Here is a 6,039-nt window from a genome sequence, read left to right as displayed (position 1 = left end):
TTTAATCCCAGCACTTGGGAGGCAGAGGCAGGCAGATTTCTGAGTTCAAGGCCAGCCTGGTCTACAGAGTTCTAGGACAGCCAGGGCTATACAGAGAAATTCTGAGAAAAGCCCTGGCTGTCCGGGAACTCACTCTGTAGACCAGGCTGGTCTCGAACTCAGAAATCTGTCTGCCTCTGCCTCCCAAGTGCTGGGATTAAAGGGATGCGCCACCACTGCCAGGTAGAATCAGCTCTTCTATAGGCAAAGTGTGTGCTTAATGCCTGAGCAGTTGCTCCTTGCTCTTACTGTTGCCCAGGCTAGTCTGGAAATCACAATGTAGTCCAGGCTGGCTCCCAACTCTTCACAGTCCTCCTGTCCCTTCAGCATCTTCTGGCATGATAAGGTCTGACTATGTAGTCATGGCTGGCCTGGTCTATATTGCAAGTTCAGAGCCAGACAGGAATACATGGTGCTCTCGGACAGTGCTCTTAAGGAAGATATTTAAGGCTATCCTCTGGTCTTTATATGCATGTGCAGATGTGCATGAAAACCTTTCTCCCCTCCACACACATTTAAGACATGAATTAAAAATAAAAGAAGAGGGCTGGGCGGGGTGGCGCACGCCTTTAAATCCCGACACTCAGAAGGCAGAGGCAGGGTCTCTGAGTTTAAGGCCAGCCTGGTCTACGTAGTGAGTTCCAGGACAGCCAGGGCCATTGTGATGGCTCGTCTCCGTTGTCAACTTGACGATATTTGGAATGAATTACAATCCAGAAATGGAAAGCTTACCGGTGTTCTGGATCTTCAGGTAAGAAGAAAGAAAAGCTTAGGTCAAGGCATGGTAGGTAGTTACCTGCCTTTAATCTGAGCACTAGGGAGACCGAGACACGCAGACTTCCGAGTTCATGGTCAGTTCACGGAGCAAATTCCAGGACAGCCAAGCTTAAGCAGTGAAGGAAACCGTAGAAAACAGAAAGCTGGTGAAGGTGTATTGAATGAAGGGGGACATGTTCCAGTCCCAGCAAGCTAGTCAGCAGTACCCTCCATGGCCTCTGCATCAGCTCCTGCCTCCTGGTCCTGCTCTGCTTGAGTTCCTGTCCTGACTTCCTCCAAAGATGAACTATGATCTGGAAGTGTAAGCTGTTGAATAAACTCTCTCCTCCCCAACTTGTTTTTTTTTTTTGTTTTGTTTTTGTTTTTTTTGAGACAGGTTTTTTCTGTGTTTTTTTTTAAATATTTATTTTTATTTATCTGAGTACACTGTCACTGACTTCAGACACACACCAGAAGAGTGCATCAGGTCCCATTTCAGATGGTTGTGAGCCACCATGTGGTTGCTGGGAATTGAACTCAGGACCTCTGGAAGAGCAGTCAGTGCTCTTAACCTCTGAGCCATTGCTCCAGCCCCTAACTTTTTTGTTTTTGTTTTGTTTTCGTTTTTGTTTTGTTTTTTTGTTTTTTGTTTTGGTCATGGTGTTTCATCGCAGCAATATAAGAAACTCTGACTATGACAGTTGTATGTATAGAGAGACTCCGTCTCAAAAACCAAAACCAACCGACCAAATAAATGGATAAATACAAGAGACATGCGGCCTCTGCCAAGAAGCCTGGCAACGTTCGAGTTAAAACTTTCCACTTTTCTCTTGAGTTGGCGCCTCTATTGCTATGACACACACTCAAAAAATGATTGCAAAAGCAACTTGGGGAGGCCATGGAGGGGTGCTGCTTACTGGCTTGCTCTTCATGGCTTGTTCAGTCGACTTTCTCATAGAACCCAGGACCACCAGCCCAGGAAAGGCTCCACCCACCGTGGGCGGGGCCCTCCCCCGTCAATCACTAATTTAGACTATGTATTACAGGCTTGCTTAGAGTCCAATCTTATGGGGCATTTTCTCAGCTCCCAAATGACTCTAGCTGTGGCAAGCTGACACGAAACAAGGTAGCAGGCCTTTCTGTCGACTTTTCTTTGGGACGTGGGCCAAAAGCTTAAGCATCTGCACCCTGACGTCCTGAGCGTTCTCACTCTCTGAAGCCCCTCCCCTTTCTGCCGTGCTGCTGTTGGCCGGACCCAAATTGGGAAAACATGACTTTCTTCTTCCATCTGGATTCTCCTGGCAGCTGCCAACACTTACAACTCGATAGCCTCGTTATTTGTTTTTGTTTTTCTTTTTTGAAAATCATAAAATTGTCCCTGTGCTTCAAAAGAAAAGCAAGAAAGGAAATAGTTTATTTTGAGCCAACTATAAATGCACATATTCCACAATGGTGGTTCAAGTCACTCTGAATGACATGTTCGCCTCCATAGAGAAGGGTCTAGGTCCCCTGACAGTTACAGAAAAGGAAGACATGAACCTGTTAGTGGTGGCACCTGCCTGTGACCACATTTAGAAGACGGAGAATTTAGAAGACAGTGATTTCTAGACCAACCTGGGCTAATAACAAAATCCTGTGTTAAAAAAACTGAAAGGCAGGGCAGGATGGCAAGTGTGACCCCTGGGCTTAACTCCTACCACAACCAAGACAAGCTTTTGGCCAGGTATCATGGGACAAGCCAGTAGACCTAGTATTTGTGAGAAACAGGCAGGAGAAATCACATGACGCTGGAGACTAGCCTGCCCTGCGTGTCAAATCAGTATTACAGAGAAACTGTGCCTTAAAACATATAAAAAAAAGCACATTGTTTAAATTCCAAGAGCTTGCATATCAGATTAAATCAAACCAGACAAAAGGTATTAGCTAACTTAGAAGAATTCCAAGGCTTCAGGAATGGCTGCCCTCCAGGGTCATCCCAGCCCCCAGCAGGGCAGCACTCCTGCATACCCAGAAAGCTGCTGCAGAGACCTGCAAAGGCTAAAGGAAGCCCAAACTCTCCTGCTGGATGGGCCAGCCCTTCCCTGGGGCTAGAGGAGTCTGAGGGTGAGCCCCAGAAGCTGGGGTGGCCTTGACACCCTGTCTGTGCCAAACTCAGTTGGCTCATGAACTTGGAAATCCACCAGGGGGTCACAGGCACCTCCTAACCCCTCAGGGATGCAGGTGGAAGGTCCTGCGGAGAGGACAGCTTAGCCTCATCACTAATGCTGTGACCTCACAGCACCTGAAGTTTCCCCACTTCTCCCTCCACCGTCTCTGATCAGCGTGTCCTTCCTTTCTCTGATGCTTGAGTTGGAACCCCTCAAACATCTCTCTCATAAGGTCTGTTCTGCAGGCTGCTGAGCACAGGACCCTGGCAGGATGAAGGCAGGGACATGTTCTGGGCAGGACATCCTCACAGACAGAGGACAGAAGGAGACAGGACAAAAGCTCTGAATGTCACTTACATGGCCATGCCCCAGATGGATGCCAGGGATGGAATGAGGGAGTTCTTAGTCCAGGAGGCCTTGCACTTCAGAGCTAAAACTAGGAGTGCTGTGGAGGTCAGAGGACACTTTGTTGGAGTCGATTCTCCCCAACCACCAAGTGGAAGGGTGGGGACTGAACTCAGGTCATCAGGCTTAGCTGCAAGCACCTTTAGCCACTGAGGCATCCTCCTGGCCTTATTTTGTGAGTCAGAATCTCCCCATGCAGCCAATGCTGATCTCCAATGAATGATTCTCCTGCCTCAGCTTCATGAGTCCTGGGATTATAGGTGCGTGTTCACATGGCCAGAAAACACACATTAATAATTATTAATTAATTTGTATTGAGATAGAATCTCACTGTATCCCTGGTAGGCTTGGAACTCACTAGGAAGACCCAGCTGGCTTTGAACCCACAAAGCTCTGACTGCCTTTGTCTCCTATGTACTGAGATTAAAGATGTGTGTGCCTGGCAATACATAAGTTTTTAATGATGGGCTTTGAATGACATATAAGTCCCCAACTACGCCTTATATTCAATTTGTGCGACTTGCCTTAGGGAGCAAATTGCATTCTGGGAAATCAGGTGAGTGACAGGCCATTGTGCTACAGTGCAATCCATACTGCCCACCCGCTGGAAGGTACAGCTTAAGTAGGACTGCCTTCGGGTCACTTCCGGTTGAATATCTCTTCTGCTTTTGTTCCCGAGACCCAACCCTGAGAAATAACAACAGGATTTAAAGATGGACGGACCCTGAAGCATTAGTCACCAGGCGATGAGTAACTCCAGGAAGAACTGAAGTAATTTTTAGCCTGGGTTCAGAAAGGCATCGAGTCCCAGGAACAAAAGGTGTGTTCTGAGCCTGGGAGGAACGCCAGCGCTGTGTCCATCAAGCCACAGGTGGTCCAGCATCCGCTTGGTCCTCCCTCCTGCAGAAGTCAGGGACACAGCATGACCTGCTTCCTCAGTGAAATTTGTCCCTGTGGAGAGGTGGGTACAGCTGACTGCTCAGGCAGTCCCCCACAGCAGTCACTAGACACAGAGAGGCCAGCTCTTCCTACCTCAGCCTGGCTCCGGGACCTTGGCCTCCCTTCCTACGGCTGCCTGCATCTCTATCTGCTGTCTGTGGGCTAATGGCTCTGTGTGGCCCAGAAAGCCTGAATTACTGGAGGAGATTCTCTGGAGGGGTTACTATGGAAACAGCCCCATGTTTCAGAAGACACTCAAGTCTCTGTTGAGAGCTGTCTACCACATGCAGGGGTTCAGGATATCTAGGAGGCCATCCTGCCTAGCAGGAGGGGAGGTCAAAGGCTGTCTACTCCCAGGTCACTTTTTCTTCTTCCTTCCTTCCTCTCTCTGGTCTTTTATCCTTTCTCCCCACCCCTTAGGAGGCAGAGGCAGGCAGATCTCTTGTGAGTTCAGAGCCAGCCTGGACTACATAGTGGGTTCTGGAACAGCCAGGGCTACATAGTCAGTCTGTTTGAAAATTAAGTGAGGTAAGTATCTATCAGGAAGATGGAGGGGCTAGCAGGGGCAGTGGCTTGAGACTGTGATTCCTGTGGCACGGCTGGGGTCCACCTTCATCCTGATGAGCCTCTGCCCCCAGACTGTGAATGTCTTTCCTGTGTCTCTTGGTAGCTGTCACTGGGCATTTGGCAGGGGCCAGATGTGTTTGCCCCAGGATATCCCACTGAAGTCCTCTGTACTCGCCTTCTATAAGAAGGGCTGTAGCTGCCACATGTCACTATGCCTGCTGGGCAAAAGCTTGGTGGCAGCTGGTATTCTCCTGCCTGAGAGGTGCCCTGCCCCGTCCCAAGGAGTCTCTAGTGAATACAGGAAGCTGCAGCGTAGCTTCTGGCAGTTTTTGAGGGCTCAGAGAACACAAGTCCAGTTACTTTCTCCCTTTAGCTTTGAGGGTGTGTGTTTGTTTGCTTGTTTGTTTTTAAAACAGTTCTTCTGCCGGGCGGTGGTAGCACACGCTTTTGGCACTTGGGAGGCAGAGGCAGGTGGATTTCTGAGTTCGAGGCCAGCCTGGTCTACAGAGTGAGTTCCAGGACAGCCAGGGCTACACAGAGAAACCCTGTCGTGAAAAACAAAACAAAAAAACAAAAACAAACAAACAAACCCAAACAAACAAAAAAACCCAGTTCTGATGTAGCCTGGGCTAGCCTGGACTTAAGATCCTGCAGTCTTCGCCTCTCTAGTGCTGGGACCACAGACTCAGCTGCATTGTGTGCTTTTAAACTAAACTTTGGCTTGGCTCGGGTTTCATTTACAGAGACACAGTATGTAGCTGGGAATGAATAATGTAGCAAAATTCCCTTCATGGCTCTACTTGCTGTGCAAACCCCCCTCATGGCTGCAGCCTCAGGCTGTCCTGACCTCTCAGGTCCTAGGTTATACCCACAGCTTCAGAGAGGTCAGGTGAGTTTGTCCTTGATCACCTGCAAGGCATCTTGGGAATGGTGCTTTGTTGGGATGTGCTGTGTGCCCACAGTGTCTGGCTCCGTGCCCTGACTGGGTGAGGACAGGCTCCTCGGTGTGTTCTTAGAGATCATGTTGGCCTGTGTTACTCAGGGCTGCTCTGACCTGCCAAGGCTGCCTCTAGGGATTCACATCCTTAAGCTGGCAGGGTGTGTGTGTCTGTCTGTCTGTCCCTTACCTAGAACTGGAACAAAGGCCTGTTCTATGCTAGGTTCCTGAGAAAGCTGGAGCTGTCCA

This window comes from Grammomys surdaster, unplaced genomic scaffold (assembly GCF_004785775.1).
Source record: "Grammomys surdaster isolate TR1022 unplaced genomic scaffold, NIH_TR_1.0 183, whole genome shotgun sequence".
Taxonomy (NCBI): Eukaryota; Metazoa; Chordata; class Mammalia; order Rodentia; family Muridae; genus Grammomys; species Grammomys surdaster.
The sequence above is the reverse complement of the archived record's forward strand: the minus strand, read 5'-3'. Positions refer to the sequence as shown.